Source organism: Rousettus aegyptiacus, unplaced genomic scaffold (assembly GCF_014176215.1).
Source record: "Rousettus aegyptiacus isolate mRouAeg1 unplaced genomic scaffold, mRouAeg1.p scaffold_m13_p_9, whole genome shotgun sequence".
Lineage (NCBI taxonomy): Eukaryota > Metazoa > Chordata > Mammalia > Chiroptera > Pteropodidae > Rousettus > Rousettus aegyptiacus.
Genome location: NW_023416312.1, coordinates 97,771,227 through 97,797,506, shown reverse-complemented (window position 1 = coordinate 97,797,506; position 26,280 = coordinate 97,771,227). Strand labels below are relative to the sequence as shown.

General features: G+C 41.4%; 1 long non-coding RNA gene across 27 annotated transcripts in view; it reads right to left on the bottom strand.

Annotated features, from left to right (window-relative positions):
* Positions 1 to 26,280, bottom strand: part of LOC107499481 — a 171,334-nt gene that overhangs the window by 19,280 nt on the left and 125,774 nt on the right. For 26 of the 27 annotated variants that reach the window (XR_004952784.1, XR_004952796.1, XR_004952806.1 and 23 more), the window contains one exon: positions 22,071 to 23,145. The exons of the other annotated variant lie outside the window; for it this stretch is intronic. This is a non-coding gene — a long non-coding RNA (uncharacterized LOC107499481). Of the gene's footprint in view, positions 1 to 22,070; positions 23,146 to 26,280 lie in introns of those variants that run through there. 27 annotated transcript variants of the gene reach the window in all.

Below are 26,280 nucleotides of genomic sequence, written 5' to 3'. Positions count from 1 at the left end.
CCCTAAAGATGCCATGGTCATACAGACCCAGACCTGTCCTGGGAGCACCTGTGTCACAAACCTTAGAGACAGCTGGGTCATACCAGCTGGTCCCAACAGGAATATTTTTTAGGGTAGGCATATGACAGGCAAGGTCCAGCAGGGCTACAGAGCTGAAGGAGCTGGAAAGTGCTCCTTTGGGGAGATGGTCAGGGCACAGCAGGACAGAGAAGGGGGTTATTGGAAACAAGGAAGAGAACAAGAGAACAGAACTAGTTCAAAGGGTGTCAGGAGCTCTGTCCTGGTCCAGGCAGGTGTGAAGGGCTATGAGGCTGAACAGATCGCTGGCCCTCCACATGCCTCTTGTCTCAGCTGCCTGGCTCATGGATGGAGCCCAAGCTTCATTTCACCTGTGCCAGGGCGAAGGCACTGGAGATGAAGAAACATTGAAGAGTTGGGAGAGTAGAGAGGCCCCGATGGCTTGGAAGCAACAACTTGAAAAGAGGCATCTTTAAAGACAGCGCTTCATCAAATTGCACACACACTGTTGTTATGGTGCATTTTGTATCCCTTCATTCATATGCTGAAGTCCTGAGCCCCTATACCTCAGAGTGTGACATTATTTGGAAATGGAGTCACTGTGGATGGGATTAGAGAAGCTAAGATAAGGTCATAGGGAAGTAGAATGGGTCCCTAATCCAATATGACTGGTGTCCTTATCAGCAGGGGCAATTTGGACACAGACAGAGACACAGGGAGAAGATAGATGGCCCTGTGAAGATGAAGGCAGTGATCGGGGGATGCTTCTACAAGCAGGGATGCCACAGACTGCCAGCGGAACACCAGAAACCAGGCTAGAGGTATGGAATGGATTTTCCCTCACAGCCATCAGAAGGAGCCAACCATGCCAATACCTTAGACTTCCAGTGTCCAGAACCAGGAGATAATACATTTTTGTTGTTTAAGTCCCTAGCAGTGGTGGTACTTTGTTATGGCAGCCCCAGCAAACTCACACACACACACACACACACACACACACACACACACACACACACCACCCTGCCTATAGGTACAAATTCCCTTTTCTAGCCCTGCAACACAGAGACATATTTCCGTAGAAGTGGGGCACAGCACGGTCTGCATGTGTGTAAATTATTAGCTGGGTTTAAATCAACTTCCTATTTATTATTTTATGTTAATGGAGATGCATAATAGAAACAAAGCCCTACCTTTCTACAAAATGTCCTGTACACTCAAAGGCACTTTCGCATTCACAATCCTGCAACAAAGAGTGCTGGACACCACTATCTGGAGTTTGCCGATGAATAAAAGGACGACCCTGAAAGGTGGAAGGCTACGTGACTAGAAAGCAAGGGGCAGAGTGCAGTCTCCTTTCTGTCAGCTCAGCATGTGAACATTCCTGCTCCCTGGTGTGGATGCAGAGGTAATAGGCACTTGCTGGGAGATAGCAGGACTCATTGTTGAAGAAAAAATCCCACTTGACTTCTTAGCGCTTCTCCCTTAGTGTCCTCCCAGCCAGCGTGATGGCATTCTGCTTTCTTCAGTTGTGACCATTTTTGCCATCCTGGCTCATTATGACCGCACCTTTCTTTCTACCGGCTCCAATTGTCTTTCTGACTTAATCCTGGGACAATCCTCTCTCCCACTGGGGCAGCAGTTGACAGGAATCAAAGCTCTTTCACCTTCTTTATTTCATTTTCAACTCACTGAGTTCTAAGGGGGGAGGCAGGGCATGGGCTATTTCTCCTTCCCATTGAAGCAAACAGAGGGGCCAGTGGTTTGGCCATCATTACTGAGGCAGTTCGGGCTCAAATTCCAGTCTTCAAGTCCAGCTATTTTTATGACAGTGAGTTTTGATTATTAAACACCTACTACGAGCCAGGCCCTGCCTTAGGTGCTTGGAATTAGTGCTCTCATTGACCCCTCCATTTTCCAGATGGAGATTGAGACTGAGATAAAGGAGGCAACTTGCCCAAAGTCAGAAGCTGGGAGGTAACTACAGGTCTGGCTGACTCTGTAGCCTGGCTTGACAATCACTCAATGCTGCCCCCTCTGGGTCACCTCCAGAGATGAAGATTCGAACAAATGGCCAGGCTGACAACTTGCTCCCAGCCCCCAGCAGAGGCTTGTAAGGAATGGCCCCAAATGTCTATCACCCAGCTGGTAGGCTAGTAATCCAAGCAGGAAGTCCCCTGGCTCAGGGCCCAGCTCCTGAGGGCTATTTAGAGACAGTATCATTCCCTCCTCGTAACTCCTGAAATCTTGGGGCCTAGTGAACAGCAACCACCCAGGAATGCTGCAGTGACACCTTCCCTCTTGCCCAGAGCTGGCCTGGAGCCCAGCTGGCATAAACCATTACCCGGTGCAGGTGACAGGAACCTTTACAAGTGAGTCATCCTTGGAACCTTTCTGGGCCTAACATAAGAGGGTCCATGGAACCAGTGGTCACTCTGGTCTAAGACACCTCCCTCTGCTGAGGTGAAGGGGTGCCCAGTGGTCCCATCTGCTGGAGTTGTTGGCATAGCTCACCTATCTGTGACGTGAGAGTTTAGCCCTAAAGGATAGTTAAGGGGAAGGAGGAAAATCTTCCTAGAGATAAATCATTTCCTCTAAGAATTGTAAGCTCTAGAGATTTGCAAGGGAACAGCACGGATGCTAAACTAACATGCTGGGAAAGAAGGCAGGTGCCAGGCTAAATAAAGCAATGTGAATACATACACAGAGAACACGCTCCTTCATTTCCACAGGGAGGCACACATGTATATTAATGAGGATGTTGAATGCCAAGAAATCAAATAATGACATAAACATCGCAGTAAACACCAAAGCCACAGAGTTGGCTGCGATCACTTACTATGGAATGGGCAGAGGACTTTGACTGTCTGCCCTGCTCTGCAGCCCTCCAAGGCTTCACAAAAGACAACTGCTCTGCTTGGAGGACTAGGACTTGATGCTCTATAAGGAAAAGAAGCTCCTGGCTTCAGCCCTCGATACTGGAGATGAGCCCTAAGAAACCATGCACGTGCTAAAGGCAGAAGAGCAAGGATGTGTACTGCGATTCATATTATGGGAGAAGAGCCCTGTATTAAGACTTGAGGCAAGTTGGCTTCCTAATCCCAAGGGGTGCACATACCTTCAGATGTGGTAGGAGAGACATGGTGGGGAGAGGGATCTTAAAAAAGACAGCCTCTTTGCATGACTTCCACACATAAGAGGAAAGATCCTTAGTGCATGACACGGGAGGGCATGGATGTGAGTGGCTGCTCCCGTCCTGGCATATGGCCATACAATGCGCCGACTTGGGCTTGTGGTTGATCTCTCTTTCTTTTTGGCTGCCTATTATCTATCTCCCCTTCCAGGTTTGGAGAAGCTGAAAGCACTAGTTACTCATTATCCTAGCTTCCTTTTGAAGCTAGGGCATGGGATATGACTGAGGTTTATGTCATTACATTTTGTTGGTGTTAATGATGGAGAGAAGCAGGGCCAGCAGACAATTTGGCATCTCATTTCCTGGAGCAGTTGTACCAGTGAGGCCAGAGACCATCAGTGGTGATGTTAGTGGACAAACTGCAAGGTCTGCTGCTCAGTGGTACCAACACAGGTATTCTCACCAGACTAACTCTGTACCATGATGGGGAAATCAGAGGTGAAAGGGCAAAGCTTCCATTTTTGATAATGGAGGATTAGTTATCTCACTGAAGAGATATAAAAATTCTAGTTAAAAAGTAGTCTCTCTAAAATATTAAAAGCCTAATAAGATAATAAAGATCATAGGGGCAAGATCTGCAGGAACGTAGACTCAGAAAGATGAGTAAACATTTGGGGCCCTTAGATAAAGGAATTGCTGGGAAGATTACAGAATCAGTCTTGTTGGCCATGTGACCAGATCCACAGACAAAATCATGGTACAGAATTAGTCAGAGGTACTGGTGGTTAGGACTTCAACATATGAATTTAGAGGGAACACATTTCAACATAGGAGTCCAGGTGGGGTCTTCTTAAAGTTTTTGGTTGAGTTTGGGCTATGGATAGGCAGGGCAAGATATCATCTGTGATGTTAAGTGTACAATAAAACATGACTACACATATAAGGAACCATGAAATTTTGAAATAAGCAGTCAATTGAAACCAACCCTGAGATGGTCCAGGTGTTGAATTTAGGAAAGACTTTAAAAATATATTCTAAGAATAAAAGGCCAATACAGCAATGGTGAATGAACAGACAGGAGATCTAAGCAGGGAAATGGAAACTATCCAAAAGAACCAAACGAAACTCAAACTGAAAAGGACAATAATGGAAATGAATAATTCACTGGATGGGCTTAGCAGTATTTCGGAAAAGGCAGAAGACAGATTCAGTACCTTTGAAGAGAAATTAACAGAATTTATCCAGTGTGAAGAACAGAGAGAAAAAACTGAAAAAAAAACCCAGAACTTTAGGGACCTATGAGGCATCAAATAGTATAATATGCATGCAATTGCAGTCTCAGAAGGAGAAGAGAGTGACAATGAGACAGAAAAATATATTAAGAAATAGAAAAACAAAATTTTCCTAGTTTGATGAAAATTAGGACTTACAGAACCAAGGAGCTCAGTGAACCTCAAGCAGAACAGATACAAAGAAAACGATACCTGGCCACATTACAGTCAAACTATTGGAAAGTAAAGATGAGAAAAAAATCTGGAAGTCAGAAGAAAAAAATATACATTACACGCAAAGAAACAAGGATACAGTATTGGAGCACTGGGATATGCAGACACCAAAAAATAAAAAAAAATCACCATACAGATCTCTTATGTTGTGCTTTGATAGCCACACCCCATCCCTTATTCTCCTACCCTTCCTTAATCCTGGAAACAACCGATTTGTTCTCCATTTCTATAATTTTGGTCATTTTAAGAATGTTATATTAATGAAATCATGCATATAAAAAAGCCAATCATAAAGAGAATTGGCAGTTTTCACTTAGCATAAATCTCCGGACATTCATTCAGGTTTGTTGTTTGCCTTGATAGCTCTTTCCTTTTATTGCTGAATAGTACTTCATGGTATGGATGTATCAGTTTGTTTAATCATTTACACGTTGAAGGACATCTGGATCATTTCCAATATTAGGCTATTATGAATAAAGCTGCCATAACATTCATGTACAGGTTTTGTGTGGACAGGAGTTTTTATTTCTCTGGGATAAATGCCAAGAGTGCAATTGCTAGGTTATATGGTTACTTGCATGTTTAGTTTTTTAAGAAAATCCCAAACTACTTTCCAGAATGTCTGTACCAGTTACGTTCCCAGAAACAACGTATGAGTGATCCAGTTTCTTTGCATACTCCCCAGCATTGGTGTTATCACCATTTTAAATTATTTTAGTTATTCTGACAAGGCCATAATATCTCATTGTAGCATGAATTTGCATTTCCTGAAGGCTAACTATATTAAACATCCATTTTGATTCACATGTAGTTTCTGAATGTATGTTTTTGTATAGCTTTTTAACTGGTTGCTGTAGCTATTACATTATACACATAGTAATATAATAACATATAGCAATATATAAATTATATATGCAAATTTATCAGAGTCTGCAGGTGTCAATATTTACCAGTTCGAGTGAAATATAGAAACCTTACTTCATTCCCCATTTAAAATGTCAAATATGTCATCCACACACATTTAGAATCATATCAGACTGTTATAATGGTTGCTTTAACTATTTTCCATTGTGCTTTATTCCTCACTGATATCCAAGATTCCTTCTTTTATCATTTCCTATCTGTCTAGAAAACTTTCCTTTAGTCACTCTTTTAGGATAGGACTGCTGGTGACAAAAATCTCTTAGTTTTCCTTTATTTGAGAATGTCTTGATTTCCTTTTCACTCCTGAAGGAGAATTTTGCTGGATATGAGATTCGGAGTTGGCAATTTGTTAGTTTTTTTTCCAGCACTTGAAAAATGGTGCACGACTTCCTTCTGGCCTTCATGACTTCTTATGAAAAATACGTTGACACTCAAATTGTTTTCCTTTGACAAAATGTCATTTCTCTCTTGCTAGTTTCAAGATTTTTCTTGTCTATAGTTTTCAGAAGTTTAATTATGATACATCTTGGCATGGAATTTATTTGGGTTTATTCCTTTTGGGGTTTGTATGAGTTCTTGGTGGGTCTGTGCTTTTTGCCAAATTTGGGAAGTTTTCAGCCATTACTTCGAGTACTTTTTCACTCCCGCCCCTCACTCTCCTTCCAGCACTCCTCTGACACAAATGTTAGATCTTTTGTTATAGTCCCATGAGTTGCTGAGGCTTTGTTAATTCTTTTCAGTCTATTTTTTCTCTGTTGCTCTGATTGAATAATATCTATTGTATCTGCAAGTTCACTGGTTCTTTTCTCCGTTCCTTCCATTCTTCTGTTAGACCCATCCATTGAGCTCTTTCTTTTTTGGTTATTGTAATTTTCAGTTCTCAGATATCCATTTTGTTCTTCTTAATATCTGCTAGTGTTGGCATCAATCGATTGTCTTTTCATTCAGTTTGAGATCTCCCTCATGCCTGGTATGATGAGTGATTCTGGATTGAAATCTGAATATTTTGGGTAGTACATTAGGAGACTCTGGATCTTATTTACCTCTTCTGCTTTATCTGGCTTATTCTGACACCAATGCAGCAGGAGAAGAGGGGATGAAGTGTCATATTTTTACTGTTACAGGGGGTAAAAATCCAGGTTGCCTATTCAGTCTTTGTTGATATGTGAGGTAGTGGCTCCTTGTTATCGTTCGGCAAGGGTGGGAGTTCCAGTTCTCCACCAGACTTCTGCTGATACCTCCACGGCTGGAAGGTGTAGTTGTGACTTGTTACTGCTCCCAGTGTGGCCTCCACTGACATCACAGAGAGAGGCAGAGGCCTTGTTACCTTTGGGTGGTGATGAATGTCCTCAATCTCCACTAGGCCTCCTGATACTACCCCAGTAGGGAGCCTTGGGATGCCTCATTACTTCCTTGTGGGTTTAGAAGTTCAGGCTCCCCAAGTGGTCCCCACTGACACCATAAGGTGAGGAGATGTCTTGCTACTGCCTGGACTGAATGAAAGCCTTAGCTCCCCACTCAGCCTTCTCTGAGCCTCATTAGAGTCTGACAAGGGTAGAAGTCTAGGCTCCCCACTCAGCCTTTGATGGTGTGGGTGGGGCTACAGAATTTTCCTGTGATGTTTGGCTAGAGTAAAACAGTCATTGTCTAAAAGTTTTCTCTCTTGCTTAGCTGCCCCAGATTGGATTGTTCTGTATTTTGATTGTGTTCGTAGTTACACCAATCTATCTTTGCATTAAAATTCATAGAAGTATATACAAAAATGTCAATTTACAGGTAAAATTTTTAAAAATGAAGGGCAAAATTGTAGGAGTTACAGTAATAGACTTAAAGACTCGCTATAAAGATTGAATAATTAAAAAGTGTGATATTGCTGTGAAGATAGACAAATAGATCAATGGAAAAGAATAGAAAGTCCAGAAATAGCCTCACACACATTTGGCCAATTGATTTTCAACAAGGGTGCCAACGTAATTTAATGGGTGACAGCACAGATTTCTTTAAAAATGGTGTGATTACAACTGAATATTCATATGGGGAAACATAAACCTCAACCCTTATCATATGTAATATACAAAAATTAACTTGAAATAGATCATAAATCGAAACATAAAAGCTGAAACGATAATTTTTTTTTCTTTAGGCAAGGCAACCCTTGGTTGACCTCACGGATTTCAAGGACCTTGTCAGCTTACAATCACTTATTTAATTTTTTATGCCTGGTCTTCCTAGGTGGTCTCCCATCCAAGTACTAACCAGGCCCGATCCTGCTTATTAGCTTCCAAGATCAGATGGGATTGGGGTTGTTCAAGGTAGCATGGCTGTAGACTGAAACTATAAAAATTTTAGAAGAAAAAATAGAAAAAATATTTACAAATTTGGGTTAGGCAAACATTCTCTTTATAGGACACAGAAAGGATAAATCATATAAGAAAAAAATGAAATGTTGCATTTCTTCAAATTTTGCTCTGAGAACCACTGAGAAAATTAAGTGATAAATTTGAAAATGATATATATGAAAAAAGACATATTCAAAATGTATAAATTACACTTATAATTTAATAACAAGTCAAGTAACTCAGTTTAGAAATGGGCAAACAATTTAAATAGATGCTTCACAGAAGACATACGAATGGCCAACAAGCACATGAAAATATACTCGCCATCATCTGTCATCAGAGAAATGCAAATTAAAACACAAAGAGATACCACTTCATGTACACTTGAAAGGCAGAAATCAAAAAGCTGGATGATAACAAGTGTCAGCAAGGATGTAGAGCAACTGGCTCTCTTCAACTTTGCATTGTGAAAATGAAAAATGGCATGATCACTTTGGAAAATGCTTTGGCATTTTCTTATAAAGTTTAACATATGCTAATCACACAGCCCAGCAATTCCATTACTAAATATGAACAAAGCGAAATAAAAATATGTCCACACAGATATTTGTACACAAATTTTCACAGCAGCTTCATTTATAATAGCCAAAAATGGGAATCACCCCAAATGCCATCGATAGGTGAATGAATAAACAAGTTGTAGTATATGCACAACATGGAATACTACATAGCATTGGGCAAAAACATGCTACTGATATATGCAACATGAATGAGCTCAAAAAAACTGTGATGAGCAAAAGAGGCCCAGGACAAAAGAGTACATACTGTATTATTACATTTATATGAAATTCTACAAAAGGCAAGACTTATCTGTAGTGACAGAAAGCAGATCAGTGCTTGCCTGGGGCCAGGGTGGGAGAAGTTTGATTGCAAAAGAACACGAGGGAGCTTTTTGAGGTAATGACAATGTTGTACAGCAATTACATGGATCAGTTGTGCAAACAGCAGAAGGAAGTCATGCGCAAAAAAAATACATATTACATGATTTTATTTATATTAAATTAAAAAGACATAGGCGAAGCTAAAGTACGGTGTTTAGAGATCCAAACTTGAGTGGTAAAAGTAAGAAGATAAGCAAGGAAGTGATTGCTGGAAAAGCCAAGAGGGTGAGTTCCCACAGCAGGGAGTGGGGGCGTACTGATTGGGAAGGGACATGTGCGTGGTGTCTGGGGTGCTAGCAGCGTTCTCTTTCTGATCCGGATGGTGGTTACATGAGTGTTTGCTTTACAGCAATTTGTTAATCTGTAAGTTTTGGCTATGCACCTTTTTGTTTATATGTTACATTTTACAACTCGAGACATTAAAATAAAAAAGAAGAGCAAAAATAGTAACTGAAAGGCAAGCCGAGTCTGGTCCAGGGGATTGAGGCCAGGAAAGTTGAGAGCTGCGCAGAGCAAGCAGCAATGGCTGTGGGACTGTGCCTGTGAAGTATGTCTAGGGCAACCACTGAACTTGCTAGGGGCAGGTGCATGCCAGGCTGGACAACGCATCTACTTAACTGCTGCCCCACTGTATACTCAGCACAGGGATGGGCACACAGTATACCCACCTGAGGTTTATGGACATACTGGTGGCATCAGTGTATGCCATTAAGAGATGCCCAAATCAGAGCATATTCCCCAGGGGCCACCTGTCCAAGAGCATTGGACTTGAAGGAAAGGGACCTAGGTTAAGGCTCCAACAATGTCACTTCTGGATATATGACCTTGGACAGGTCACTTCACCTCTCAGCATTAGTTTTCTTATTACTAGCCCTGGCTATGAGAGACAGTGAGAGATGCAATGGATATACCTAGATATCTAGATATCTATACCCTTCTGCATCCAAATCCAGCCTTTAAGAAGGGCAGTGCAGTAAAGTCTTGAAGTGGGAACACTGAAGTCCTCAACTTAAGGCAGGCAATTGGTACCCCCACATCTAGTCATCCCTGGGTTTAATTGCTTCTGGGTGTGAATCGGTATGGTGATGTGAGGGGCTAGTCCAAGCTGAGTATCTGAAGGTGCCAGTTATGAAGGGGTAGCAGAAATGGGGAAGTGGGGAGATATGAAAGCCAAATGCTTTGAACCACTGCTAACTTCACTGCACACAGTGCCCAGGTATAATTACCCATTTGTCAGGGTTGAAGGTTGTGGGGAAGTGGCACAAGGCTGATATTTGCCAAGTCAAACAGAGCATCAGCACCAAAGGTGTGTGCATGAGATGGGGGTTACCACTGCTGCCTCCAAAAAGTGCTGTGTCACATACATACTCTGCTACCTCTGGGCTAAAGGGGACCGTATCTGGTAGCAGTGTCTGGAGAGCTCTCTGCCTACAGGTACCCTGACAATACCAATGGACGTTCAAGCTTGGAACTTGAGACAAGCTTCTTTCTCCTGTTTGGGAGGAGTACTCACTTCCTTTTTTTCCTCTGAGAGAAATGTTTTAGATTCACCTCTGTTCACTGATAGGCAGGAACCATTTGCAAATTAAAGACTTAAGATGAGCGCTGTTGCCAATATAGAATGGCAACAATGGACCAGATGCTACAGCCTTATCCATTTCAAAGGTTCATGAATAGCCAGCTGTGCCATGGTCCAGGCTTCTTTTTAATAATATGTCATGGTCCTCATCATGCATCAAATGGTATCAGCACCTGTTTCTTCTTATCTCTGTTCCTCACATATATACTTTTATTCTCAAGGAGATGTAGGAATCACTGCAAATAGAATTAGCTTTGGGGAGAACTTATGTATTGACCTCCCACACACACAATTCCACTTGAAAATGTGAAAACACTATAACTATGATCAAGACATTTTTTCAAAAGAAATCACCCAAATCCCATCACTCTAAGAGATGTCTTCATATTCGGGTATTTACTGTATTGAAAGTGCTTATAAGTTGCGAGATCACAACGTAAATACAACAGCACCTTTCCCTTTATAAAACCTTCTATTCTGTGTATTTATTCCTCAGGCTGCTGCAGATTTCAGAATGAGCATATTAAATGGCCTCATAAGATGCAATGGAATGGATAGGCCATAATTTAATTAACTGCCCCTTATTGTTGGGTGATTCATTTGTTCCCAGTGTTATCTTACTACAGCCAATTTCGTCATGAACATCTTCATGCATGTATCTTTTCAATTCTGTCAAAATACTTCCTGAAGAATACAATCCCAGGAGGGGAAATCATTGGATCGAAGGGTAGGAATAGCCCCAGGGTTCCTGTTTCAGTTGAGTGGGCTGCCTTCCGCAAGGCGGGGTGCTTTCTGAAATGTGCATAACCTCAAATCTAGCCAGCCTTCCCTTTCAGCCCCCCAAAGCTGTCCTATGTACTCTTGGTGCCTTAGTTACTGCCTGTTGTGTGGGGATCAACTTCTATTTGCTCTCTGGGTACCTTGCACCATGGTTTCAAAACAATGCAGACTTGTTTTGGGAAACAGACTGAGCCGGTGTGGAACAGGCTCTGAGCTCCAACAGCTGAGAGTCCACAGTAATTATCTTTGGGGGGTGCCAGGCTCGGGAACTAAGGAGCAGATGCGCTTGTTTCTCTGAGCCCACACGCTGCAGAATTTCCCCACAGCCTTGACAAGGGAACCACAATGCTCTGATGCAGGCAGCCCTGGACCCCTCAGCACCGTGTGCCAGGTCCTGCCACAAACCAGACACAGCTATTGCCCTCAAAGAGCCCACCCACCATCTGCTAGAGACAAATGAGTAAAGAAGTAACAGGGATGCAATGTGGTGTCCTGGGCAAGAGCAGGTATACTGCAAACCAGGATGACTTGGGATGGGATCCAAGCTTTGCCATCTTACTGTGTGGCCTTGAGCAAGTTAATCTCTATCTTTTTTTTGCCTTGGTTTCATCATCTACAAAATAGTAACTATTAATAGTTACTATTAATACTGACTCCTGCTGGGTTATTATGAAAACCTAATGAGCAGTGCATGGAAGGCATGCAGCAGAGTGCCTGGCATGGAGTAAAGTAAGTGTTCAATAAATCTCAGCTACTAGCAGTGGCAGCGCATTACTAAGACAGAGTGGAAAGTAAAATATTTCCTAAGAGGGACTCCAATACAGTAAACAAAACCCCAGTCTTCCTGCCCGAGGGATCAAGAAATGCTTTTTGTCCCCCTCTCCCCCGGGTAGTGAGAGGTGCTGGGAGGCAGCAGCAGGCAAGAGTATCCAGTCCCTCCCACCAGCCCCAGGACCGAAGGGCCTGCGGGTGAACCCCAGTGAGCAGCCTCCAAGTGGCCGGAGACGAGAGGGTCTCAGTGACTTGAGGCTGCCAGAAAATATTCGCAGACGCTTCCATCAACTCTGCCTATGGTATTTCTACTCGGAGGAGAAAATAACGTGGCTCAGTCTTTCCCAAGTGCTTAACCGGACTCCTTGATTAAGAAAACACAGCCCTGGGCGGACAGCCTTGCCAGCAATCAGTGCTAATGTAAGGCCCAGCTGAGCAATACAGCAGGCCAGGCCCCACGCCCAGTGCCACGAAGACTTCTGCCTTGTCTAGGACATGGTCCAGAGATATAAAAGAGCTGATTTAATAGCACAGCTACTGAGAGTCAATATTTACAAGTGCCAGCAATGCCTTATATGCAATGAAAGGAGCATTAGTGGGGCAGCTTCTCTTTCTGCCATCTCAAAGTCGTTGGGTAAACTTTCTCAGAGAAACTGTCAATTAAGAGCGGCCTTGAACTGACATGGCCAGCAGCATAAGCACATAGGCCAGCCACAGAAGTGTCCATCACCATTGTGGTTAGCATGCTCTCCCCATCAAGCCTGGTACATTTCTTTTTGGGAACAAACTGCTCTCTTATCTATTGTCTGCATCCGAACTAGCCACTCTTTCAATCCAATGTAGCTATTCCTTATTACACTCCCTGTTTAATGCCCACTGTCAAAGCACCTACTGTGGTAGATGCAGACCTGAGACAGATGTTGGCCATCCTCCTCCCTCAAATAGTAACTTCAGCAGAATCACCACCAATCAGAGTAAGGCGGGCCCTGAGTAGTCATCCACTCCAGCATCTTTCGAAGCATGTCCCACAGATGGTGGTTCCAAAGATTATAATAGATGCTCAACTCCAAAGGGTTGTGTGGTAACAAAAGTTTGAGTTAGGCTGAGTTAAGGAAAGTTAGCAAGCTTTTTGACTGCCAGACTTCTCAGACCCTGTGGTGTGCCAAGGGACACTGTGACTGTCCAATGGGGGCCAGAGAACCCAGCATTCCCCAAACATATTGGGCTCCAGACCCATGCGGAAAAAGCATTTCATGAGACTAGCAGTCCTGACAATACCTGTTGGGAAACACAGAACTATCTTAATCCGCTTATATTTTAGATGAAGAGAATAAGGCCCGGGTAAGGAAAGGAACTTGCCTGAGCTCACCCAAGGAGTCTGTGGCAGGATCACACTAATTCGGCTTGTAGAACCTTCAAAAGGGCTGTCTCTAAAATCCCCAGTTTTTCAGATTGGGAAGCCATTAGAGGGTTTTAAGCATAGGGGTGATGTGGTTGAATTAGCATTTTAGGTAAATCACTTCAGCTGATGCATTGAGGAAGGTATAGAGCAGTGGTCCCCAATCTTTTTGGCACCAGGGACCTGGACTCCTATGAGTATCTAATGCCTGATGATCGGAGGCAGAGCTGAGGCGGTGATGCTAGTTCTGGGGAGTGGCTGCAAATGCAGATGGAACGTCGCTCACTTGCCCAATGCTCACCTCTTGCTGTGCAGCCCAGTTCCTAATAGGGGTTGGGGACCCCTGGTCTACAAGGAGTCAGTGGGAGGACAATTAAGAGTAATGCACATGAAAGGGACAATTAGAATACTACAGGTGAAAGATGATAAAAACTTAAATTAGAGCAGTGGTGGGAGTGCTTTTGAGGAGGAGGTGCATTCCAGAAATAATTAGGAGGTAAATTGGCAGAACTTGGTGGTTGAGTAGGTTGGGGAGATGGGAGAGTTAAAGGTGATGCTGAGAAATCTGGCCTGGGTGACTGGGTAGATGGGTAGATGCTGGTGCCATGCGCTGCAGAAGAAAAGCTGGTCACGTGGGCTTAGAGGGTGTTGAAACCTCAATTCCGGTGGCTGTGAAATGTTCAGTGTAGATATCTAAGAACCATTTGGCTTTACTTAGAAAGGTTCAGGCTAGAGACCAAGGTCAGGGAGATAACTACACATAAATGGAAATTAAAGCATAATAATGGAAGAAATGGCCCAGGGCAGATGTGTAAAGGGAGTAAAAGCAATGGGCTGGGGAACTCAATCTGGCCTCCAAAGAGCTTACCATCTAAACCTTACTCTTCTTTGAGGTTTCTCTCAAGTAGCACATCCTCAAGGTAAGAAATGTTGACAGAAGAGAAATACAAGTGTTGAGTGGATTTGTGGACAATTTAGATCTAATTTGTAAGATTAAATGTCTTGTGATGGCACATTGGGTTCTGAGGAGCGGCTGAGGAGACTTCTAGGAAGAAAGATTTCCCTCAGGTGGATGTGTGTGCTTGCCCTTTTCCTCCCTGGAGTCTAGCTATATGTACATGTCTCTTCAGTAGACAGTACACTTGCCCCTGAAGGGTGGGGGATCTTATATCCTTAGAAGTCCCCATGGGACCTGAAGAGTGCCTGGCATGTGGTACTCAATACAAATTTATTGAACACCTCTATGGGAGTGGAGGTAGGGAAAGGACCCCCGGCCAAAGAAATAGTGTGAACAAGTGGCCCGTGAGTGGTGAAGTGCCAGAAATGCGGAGTCACTGAGTGTGGCCCACACTTAAGGTACGTAGTGCTGGAGGAAAGGGAAACACGAGAGACTAGAGAGACAGATTGGGACCAGGTGCTGTGGCCTTGAACACCACATTGTAGAAGCTAGATATCTTTAAGGGCCACAGAAAGACGAACAGGCGGTTGAAGCTCAGGCAGGTCTGAGCAGAGCTGAGCTTCCCCTTAGAAGCTCTTTCTGCTTTCTACCTCACTGTCAGGAGAGCAGTGCTGAGGGCTTTGTCAGCTCCTCCTGACTTGCCCTTGCTGGATGCTGACTGCAGTGCCCAATGAAGTCACAAACAAAGCCACTATTAATTGTAGAAGCCAACCTGCTCCTTCCATTTAATTGCTCCTGTACCCAAGAAAGAGAGAGTTAGGTCTAAGGTCTGAGGTACCATGAACTCTCAGGCAGGGCTATGAGAAGGGACCCTAAGGAGGAATCCAGTCTCATTAGGCCACATACAAAGGTGTGAGTTTGCCACTCCACCTCCTCCTTGTGGCTCCTGAATATGTGGGCTTGACTCAGACTCACTCTCAGCATTCATGACCCTGGAGATGATCTTTTTAGCATCCCTGACATCTGTGGCCTTCCACTTGTGTGTGCTCAAATCTTCTCCTGCCTATAAGGCTTAGAGACAAAGTTCCTTCTTGCAGGAAATCTATCTTGCAGGAGCCCCTCAGCTCAAAGTGACTGTTTTCTCAGGATACCTATATCATTTCATCTGCAGTACTCAATCTATTGCCTGGATACACACTTTATATCCTGTCCTCCACCCCCCAAAAAAGAGGTAAGGTCCTCTAAGGGAAGGACAATGGTTGAGTCAACAAGAGACAGAGTGTTACAGTAGACACCGTGTACACCACAATCAGGCAGATGTGGACATCATCCAGATCTACAACTTTCTAGCTCAATTACCTTAGGCAAGACCCTTGTTGAGATGATTAAATAAGGAAACAAGTGATGTATAATAGTATCTGTCATGTATTTGGCCCTCAACAATCATTCCTTCCTCCCCTTTCCCCTCGATATTTCTCACACAGTCTAGTACAGAGGTTTCATTCATCAATCTAGCCTGTCATTACTGGGAAAAAAAGAGAGTATATAAAAATAAAATACTTAGGAATAAATCTAATGAAAGAGGTTTATATAAATGGAAATATATCCCACGTTCATGAAAAGTAAGATTCAATATTATAAAGATGTCAATAGTCTCACACTGACTTATTAATTCAATGCCATATTGCGAAGTTGTTTATGTCTGTGTATGTGTGTATGTGTGTGTGTGTCAAACCTCACAAGCTACTTCTAAAATGTATATGGAATAGGTCAACAATAGCCATGATATTCTTGAATAATATATATATTGGAGAATTTGTTGTACCGGGCATCAAGAGTGATCATAAAGTAATTAAAATAGTGTAGTACTGTCTTAAAGATAAACAAAGAGAACAATGAAACAGAATATAAAGCAAAGAAACAGACGCACACATATACTGACACCTGACACATGACAAATAGCACAGCAGGTTGGACTTTTCAAGAAACTGGGAAAATTCTCTATTTATAAGAGAAAAACTGAAATTAGACCTCTACTTCATAACACACATAAAGATAATAAAAATCAATTCCATGAGAAAGCCTTCAGACAAACTCAAATTGATGGATATTCTACAAAATACATGATCAATATACCTCAAAACTGTCAAGGCCATTAAAACCCACAGCCAGGAGGAGCCTAAGGAAGTGTAACAACTAAATGTAATGTGGTATCCTGGACCAGAAAAACACTAGGTAGAAACTAAGAAAATATGAATAAACTATGGATTTTAATTAATGATGATGTATCAATATTGGTTAACAGATTGTGACAAATGTACCAACTAATATAAGATGGTAATAGGTAAAACTCTCTGTACTATCTTTATAGCTTTTCTGTGAATCTAAGCTTACTCTAACAATTTTTAAAGTTTATTTTTTAAAAAGTTAAAAAACAATTCAAGGAAGATTGAAAAAACTAAGTGTACAAGGCAAATTATATGAAAGATTGTATAGGGGAATGTTTGAATGATCTTGGAGTAGGAATCACTTTATTACATGAGATATAAAAAGAATTAACCATAAATGAAAAGATATATTTGACTACATTCAAATTAAGACCTCCTGTTAATAAAAAGAAATGATTATGAGAATTTTTAAAAAGCCACAGACAGATTCTATTTCCAGCAATGAACAAGTAAACTCTTAGTGAATGAATCCTATTACAGACGAAACCTAAAAACTCTGGAGAATAAATAAACCAACAAACAAAATAAAACAAAAACACACTATCTGAATACAGTGGGGAGAGATCAAAAGCAAGCAGAAACTAGAAGGGGGTAAACACCTGGAAGAATAAAATTACACTGGGTCGCTTTCTCATTTTTTTTATGGTTAGCTTGAGTACAGGACCCAGACCGCACCATGCAGGGTGGCTAAAACTCCAATGGAAAGCTTGTATCCTGTCCAGATTGAAGAACCTGAGTATAGAGTTCAGAGCAACCACAGCAGCCAAATAGTAAGAACAGTCCTCCACAATGAGCCAGAAAGAAAGAGGCTCAAATCCTACATATAAACTATATTCAGCTCTCTGATGACCTCAAACCATGCATATGTGGGACAGACTTTAAAAATCTCAGTGTATGTTTTTTTCTGACACGAAATGTGTCTTTCCTAAAGAACAACCAGTTCTCCAACAGCAATTGGGTGTCCTACAATTCAGTTCAATTCTGACATAACTATCTGGAATTAGTGTCACACTCTACAAGTTTGAGGGCTCTGGCCTACAAGTATGGCCTCACTTCAGATGCTATCCACAAATGGGACACCCAGGTTACCCCCACTTCTGCTCAGCTGACTACAGGTCTGGGGTTCTCATGACATCCCTTCAGGTTTCATAATTCACTAGAATGACTCACATAATTCAGAAAAGTGCTTTACTTACAATTACCAATTTATTACAAGGATACAACTCAGGAACAGCCAAATGGAAAAGATGCATAGATCAAGGTATAGGGAAAAGGAAGGGTGGGCGTAGCACTTAGATGCCCTCTCCAGGTAAGCACCCTGACAGCACATCTTTTTACCAATCTGGAAGGTCTCTGAATCTCATTGTTCCAGAGTTTTTATCAAAGTTTCTCTATGTAGGCATCATTAATTACATCACTGACCATTGGTGATCGAACTCAATCTCCAGCCTCCCTCCTAGTCCCTGGAGGTTGAGGGGTGGGGCTGAAAGTCTCAACCCTCTAATCACCTGCTTGGTCCTTCTGGTGACTAGCCCTCATTCTAGTCATCTCAAGTGAATTCGGATAGGGTTGAAAGGAGCTCATTCTGAATAATAAAAGACACTATTGCCCAGGGAATAACAAGGGTTTCGGGAGCTCTGTACCAGGAACCAGGGATATTTATTATTATACCACATCCGGCTAAGACTAAAATAATCGAACTGTGATTTGAGCTGCTGCCCACCACAGAACAGAAACAGCTTGCAGTTTATGTCTAGTCAATTTAATTGGCAGCTAACACAAATGAAACAAACAAACAAAAAATCAACATTCATCATAGGAACAGAACAAAAGCAGAGTCTCCGCACACATGAAGAACCAGAAAAATGTGAGAAAAACTCAAGAGAAGAGGCAGTCAACTGACACAACCCAGATGCTGGAATTAGCAAAGGTTTTAAAAGTCGCTATCATAGCTACGCTGAAGGACATAAAGGGAAATATGCTTGTAATGAATGAAAAGACAGAAAATATCAGCAAAGAAATAAAAATTATAATAAAGAACCAAATGGAAATTTTAGAACTGAAGCATACAGTATCTGAAATAAAAATAAACTGAGTAGGCTTGTGAACAAAAAAGAGAGAGAGAGAGAGAGAGAGAGAGAGAGAGAGAGAGAGAGAGAGAGAGAGAGAGACTCTGTAATAAATCTGACAAGTCTAGTGACAAAGTAACCTCACAGGGTGATCTGATCATAAATTCCTAACTGGGCAGGTCATGGTGGGTAGTCACGCCAGGTATATGACATTTTAATAAGAGGTTAATCTTTGCCTGTCCATTGTTCTTGTCCATCTAGGTTAACACACCTTTGGAATGTCACAGTAATCCTCTTTTCCAAGCCCCTCAGAGGAGTAACCATCCTCAAGAGGAAACAATCTTGTTAACTGTCCTATAATTCAATCATAGATGTTCCCCTACCTTGCTTCAAATAAGTTTCCTTACATTCCTTTCTTAATTCCTGATGTATAAAAAGAACTTGCATAACTGTCATTCACTAGAGCATTTGAGATCTTGCTTCCTGGCATGTCATCAGTTTGGCTTAAATAAACTCATAAAAATTCTCTACAGGTTTGGAGGTTTCTTATGTTGACAGGTTTAACAATGGATTGGAAATGACAGGAGTCAAAAAAAATGAAGACAGATTAATAGAAATTATCCATTCTGAAGAACAGGGAGAAAAAAATAAAAAACCCAGAGCCTCAGGGACGTATGGGACATTGTAAAAATATCTAAAATAGATATAGTTGGAGACCCAGAAGGAGAGGAGGAAGAGTAAACCAGGAAAAAAAATTTTTTTAAATAATAGAAATAAACTTTCCTAATTTTGTGAAGGACATAAAATCACAGATTCAAGAAGCTTAGTGAATCCCAAGCAAGATGAATATGAACAAAATCACACCTACAACATCACAGCCAAACTGCTAAAAATCAAAGATAAAGATAAAATCTTTAAGCAGTTAGAGAAAACTGACAGAGGAATAAATTCAAGTGACTTCTCACCATACTTGAAATAAAATGGAGGCTCAAAGACAGTGTTTAAAATGCTAAAAGTAAACAACCAAGAATTCTAAAAACAGTAAAAATCAAGAATGAAGGTGAAATAAAGGCATTATTTCTACACAAATGATAATTAACAGAATTAATCTCCAGAAAGTTTGCATTACAAGTAATGCTGAAGGACATTCATTAGGCTTAAATGACAGAAAAATTAGTAAAGACATAGATGATCTGAATAACATTATTGGCCACCTTGACTTAAATGATATTTATAAAGCACTATACACCCCCGCAAAGGAAGAATACATATTTTTTTTCAAGTATATATGGTACAACCAAAATCGATTATATGTTAGGTCATAAACCATGTTTAAGCAAACTTGACAGAAATGAAATCACACAGGGATATTCTGAGACCACAATGGAATTAAATAAGAAGTTGATAATAATATTGACAAAAACCCTGAAATATTTGAGATTTAAACAATATACTTCTAAATAATATATGGGTCAAAGAAGGAATCATAAGGGAAATTAGCAAACATTTTGAATGAATGACCATGAAAACACTAACATTAAAATTTGTGAGAAGCAGGTAAAGCAGCACTTAAAGGTTATTAACTTTAAATGGTTTAAAATTAATGACCACGTTTCCACACTAAGAAAGTAGAAAAAGGTGGGCAAAGTAAACCAAAAGCAAGTAGAAGTTAAGAAATAGTACAGAGAAGAGCAGAGGTCAATGAAATAGAAACAAAAACAATAAAGAAAATTAACAAAGCAAAAAGATCAAGAAAAATTGATCATTCTCTGGCTGGGTTAATCAAGAAAAAAAGAGAAAGCGCTCAAATTAGCAATATCAACAGTAAAAAAGGGAATCACTACAGATCCCACAGCATTAAAAAGGATAATAATGAAATACCATGAACATCTTTACTGCCAACAAATTTGACAACTTGGATAAAATGAACAAACTCTTTTGAAAATAACCACCTACTGAAATGGACATAAGATGAAACAGAAAATATGCATTTCATATCTATTAATCGAATTTATTATCAAACACATTTCCATAAAGAAAACTCCAGGGTGAAATGGTTTCACTGGTGTATACTGTTAGACATTTAAGGAAGAAATAACAATCTTATACAATACAAAGACTTTCAGAAAATAGAGGAGGGGACTAGTCTTGACTTGTTTGATGAGGCCAGCATAACCCTAATACCTATGTTTTCTTGTAAAAGCTTCATAGTTTTAGCTTTTATGTTTAGTTTTATGAAATATCTAAATGAAATTTTTGTGTATGATTAGGTATGGGTTGAGGTACCTTCATGACTTGTGGGTAAGCAAGCTGATCAAATGACATTAAGATCTGTGCAGATGAATTCCAAAGAATTTATGTAGATGCTGACTCAAAATAAGGAGAGGATAACTCCCCAGTCTTTAAGTGCGGGCTACTCATAGTGACTTCCTTTCATGGAGGACACTATGGAAAGGAGGAAAAGAAGAGTAACTTTACAGTGGAGAAACTCAACAAACACTAACTCAGCCAAGGATCATGGTCAAATGAACATGTGGATATGATGGCTGAAAATAGCACTATACCTCCATGGTCTTTCATAAATCCATAAACCTGCTCTAATCATGAGAAATACGGGGCACCTTATAAAATATCTCCCCAGTCCTCTTGAAAACTATCAAGACAATCAAAAACAAGAGAAATCTGAGAAACTGTAACAGCCAAGAAGGGTTTAAAGTGACATGACAACTAATATAATACATGATTTCCTTGATAGGATTTTGAAACAGAAAAAGGATATTAGATAAAAACTCAGGAAATATACATGAAGTATAGATTTTATTAATAATAATGTACCGATCTAGGTTTATTATTTGTCACAGATTACCATACTAATGTGAGGCGTTAATAATAAAAGAAAGTGGGTGAGAGGTATATGGGAATTCTCTGTACTATCGTCTCAATTTTTTTTATAAATATAAAACTGTTCTAAATAACAAAGTCTATTTTTAAAAAAGGCATCATTAAGAAAATGTAGAGATGAGTCACTGACTGGAAGGAAGTATTTGCAAAATATATATCTGACAAACAACTGTTATCTAGGATATCAAAAAAAAAACCCAAACAACTTCTAAAACTTGATAATAAAAAGACAAACAACTCAATAAAAATGGACAAAATACTTAAACAGAAGATATACAAGTGGCCAGTAAGAATGTGTAAAGATGCTCAACATCCTCAGTCACCAGGGAAATGCAAATCAAAACCACAATAAGATATCATTATACCGTCTTAAATGGCTAAAATTCAAGAGAATAAAAGTGTTGGCAAGCTAAGATGCAAGTAGAACTCTTACATATTGTTGATGCGAATGTTAAATGGTACAGCTGCTTTGGAATATGGGCTAGCTCACAATTTCTTCTAAACCTAAACATGTACCTACCCTATGACCAAGCAATTACATTCCTAGGTATTTACCAAAGAGAAATGAAAACAAATGTCCACAAAAAATTTTATGAAAGAATATTCATAGTAGCTTTATTCACCAATATCAAAATCTGTTAACAGCCCAGGAATCTATCAATAGGAGAACGGATATACAAATTGTAATTTTGTTTCATGAATTAAATTCATACTGTAAAAAAGAAACAAATTACTGATATAAGCAACAATGATTTTGAATTTCAAAAGCATTATGTTGAATGAAAGAAGACGTTAAAAAAAGATATACTGTATGAATCCACTTATATGAAATTCTAGAATAGTTCAATCTAGTCTACAGTGGAAAAAATAAGAACACCAGTTGGCAATGGAGTGTGGGGTCAGGGGCTGACTGGGGGAACTTGCCAGGATGACAGTAATGTTCTAATTCTCAATAGATAGGGGTATGTACTTTTCCAAAGTTGTCAAATAAAACACTTATGATTTGTGCATTTCATTATATGCAAATCTCACGTCAGAATTAAAAACGAACTGTAAACAAATATTAATGGTATTCACACTGAATGCAACTGTGAAACTCATCAAAAATAAGATAGATTGATGGATAGAATGATAGATAAGTGACAAAGCATGTAGAGCGGAATGTTAGTTGTCTGATTGAGGAGATGCATATCTGAGTGTTGATTGACTGTAGGAGTCTTTCAGCTATTCTGTATACTAGAAAATTTTCGTAATGAAATTTTGAAAAATAAAAGCCAAACCATAGCTTGGGAGAACGTATAAAAGGAATAAAGTAGTAAGTATCCCAGAATATGTTAAGACTCCTATAGATCAATAAGAAAAAGACAAACAACTCAGTATAAAAGGTAGCAAAACAACTTAACAGGCCTAATACAAAGGAGGAGACTCAAACGACTAAAACGCAGGGCAAGATGCTGTGGTGGATGCTGTGATGTCGCAGGCAGGCTTCCTCAGGAGTTATTCCTGCAGCTGCGGGCAGACAGCTCTTGGTTTGAAATCCAATGAGATTCTCAGCCCAGTTCAGATGCTGCTGAGTGCTCCAGAGCAGTGCTTCACCTCCCCACCAACCAAGCGTAGGACCTTGGATAACTCGCTTCAACTCCCTACAGCTTCCCTTCTCCATCTGAAAAACAATGCATAATAGAATTATCCTCGTCCTGCCTGCCTCCCCGAACAGTCCTGAAGGTATAAAAAACATGGTGAAAGTTCTATCTGGCCTGGAGAGTGCTAGTCACACTTAAGTCATGTCCAGTAACAAGAGCAGCAAATGACTGAACTGGGACTCAAACCCAGGACTCCTAACACCCTCCGTCACACGACTGCCCTCAGAGCTGATCTGCTGCTATATCTCCAGTGGCTGCTAAGATGAAATGTCACTCACTTAGTGAAGCTGTTAAGAGAATCAAATCTAAAGTAACTCGTTCTACTTTCTTAACAATGAAACTTATATCATCAACAAAAACTGTTACCAGCTCCTCTTACCCCCAGGTAATGATGCGCTGTCATGTACACAGAGAGGAAAGTTGTAGCTAGTAAGGAATAGATAAGCTGGAAATCCTCAGATGCTTTTATTGATGGGTGATTCTAGAATGGCTCAATATATACATATATAGGTGACTTGATATACATGAAGCTAATGACCATATGAAGGAGTCTCCACCACCCCACCAGTCAGTGGATAAGGTCACAAAATTGTGGAATTCTGTTTTCTGATCAGGGTTGGGAGAGACTTCCTTGAAGATACTTCCTTGTGCTTGTGACACCCATTAACCCATGACTGTACCAATAGGTGGTACAACTGTGTTACTGCCATGTCTGAGTGTGGGACATGTTGCCATAAACAGACTGATCCAATATTTCAACCCTGGCCTAGTCCAGGACTGCGTTGAGTTATATATACCTAATATGTAGGAATCGATTCTCAAAAACAGCCACAAGAGGCAGGTCTTGTCATTCTCACTCATTGAATGAGGAGATGGAGGCCTGGGTAGGCAAAGGGAGTTGCCCAAGTTCAGAGAACTGGCCAGTATGAGGGCCAGGACTTGAACTTGCATGCCTGTCCTGGTTTCTCTCTCTAGTATAGAGCCAGTGCTCCTACACTGTGCAGCCTATGTGAATACATTCTGGGGAAGGCCAAACAAGATGAGCTTGGCCTCACATTTTGTGACCAAAAGGGCTACCCACTCATCCATAGATCCCATCTTTAGGTAGGCTCTGGAAGCACAGTGTTCTCCTGTCTTTTCCAGGGCCACCAGCAGGAAGCATGGAAAGATGCTTGACTCCTTCCCTAGGCCCCTGAACATGTCCAGTAGTCTGATTAGTTATTTGTGGAGGCCACGGTAGTCTTAATGGAGAAGACTGGCAAGTCAAGCCTGCGTTGCATTTATTAGTAGGGTCTCAACTTGGGTATGCCTGCTGCATGCCAGACAGCTAGCCAATGCAATGGAAGCTGTTCTGAAGCCAGGAAGGCCACCTGCCTGGGACAATGGCCTGAAAGCTGATGCCCAGACATGCTGGGTGTGTGGCCAAGGAATCAATGAAGTAGCATATCAGAGGCTTTGTTTATTACAAACCCCATCCTCACACCACACAAGCCGAGGCTGCAAGGACCCTCACAGTGATCAGAATTTAGAATGATTAATGTGCAGCACAGAAGAAAAGTCTAGTGGAGGATTCTCAGCTAAGTAAAGGCGGTGGGTAAGTGGGCAAAGTTTAACCTCTTCATCTCCGTCCTCTGCCTTCCTGATTGCTACTTCTGCCTGTTGCTCTCCCAGCAATAGAACCTTCCCCTGAGGGACCAGGCAGCATACAGGACTAGGGATTGGCTGAAGTTTCAGACCAAGGTCAAGTCCAGGCTTGCTAGGTTCAGAGCAATCCTCTGACTACCCTCTTACCTAGTATACCCCTATCCCTCCCAAACACAGAGAGGTGCACCTGACTCACACGGTCATTGAATCAACACCAGCTATGAATTAGCCACTGTGCTGTGTGCTAGGGACAAACTAGTAGTCAAGACAAACATGGTCCCTGCTCTCTGAGAACAGACCTTCTAGTTGAGGAAGAAAGAAAAAAAGTCAATGAATGCATAATGATTCCATAATAAGTGTTATGAAGACAAACTCCAGGGTAATGTGATGGTGAGCCTGGGGGCTGGACATTGGCAACCCTAGGCAGGAGGTTCAAGGAAGGTGACACACATTGACACACTTGCACGAGCCCACCACACAGGTAATGCACAGATGTGCCAGAATAAATCACACACAGTCTCTCTCACACACACAGACACATGCATGCATGCACAATTATGGAATGTCAGGGATGAAGAGGCCCTGGGAGGTCATCCAGTCTAGTGACATTCAGCCTCCAGCCTCATCCTTGTTCCCCACAAGGTACTACCCTGGGAATGCACGAGAATACGGTCTGGATACTGCTACTCTAATTCAAGCCCTTTGATGTACACAGCCACATTCCAAGGCCCTTGATAGAGAAGGGCCCTGCCTAAGGACAAGCCAGGAGTTGGTGACAAAGCTGGGGCTGAGAGCTAGGGCCCTGATCCATCCCCTCCATTTTCTGCAGAGTTTTCTCCCAACTCTCACCTGTGGCTGCCTGACAGGTGCTGTGGCTGGGCCTAGATAGACAGTGTTCTCCCTAAGGAGTAAGGGATCCCATGCACCTCAGGGACTACTGAGGGCAGAAAGAAGAGGCCAGATGGGAATTGACACACCTGTCCCAAGCAGGCATCTCTGCTGTGGGCAGAGCACTGGAGCTAAAAATCATTTCATTTTCTGCCAAGGACAGAAGGTAGGGAGCAAGATGCTGTGTGTGTGTGTGTGCGCGCGCGCGCGCGTGCATACACGTGCATGCACATCTGTACACATGCAGGGGAAGTCCATGCTACCCAGAGCCCTGGCACCAGCTTCACAGTGGGCACAGACAAAGGACCGTCAGAGGTAAGGGCTGGCAAAGACAAGCTTTTCTTTGAGAACTTCCCTAAGGACCCACACATACTTGTGAAAATTAATGATGCTGGGAAATCTTTAACTTGAATGAATTTTTTTTTAATTTCAGAATCGGTTTAATGTAGAGCCCAGTGGGATGAAGAGAAGTGCATGGGGTCAGAGCAGGTCCAGCCTGGGTGTGAATCTGAGTTCTATCATTAAGTTCCTTTATGATCTTAGACAAGAAACTGTAACCTCATTAGGTCTGTATTGTCTTGTCTGGAAAATGGAACTAATAAAAGCCATCATTTGTGGAACAT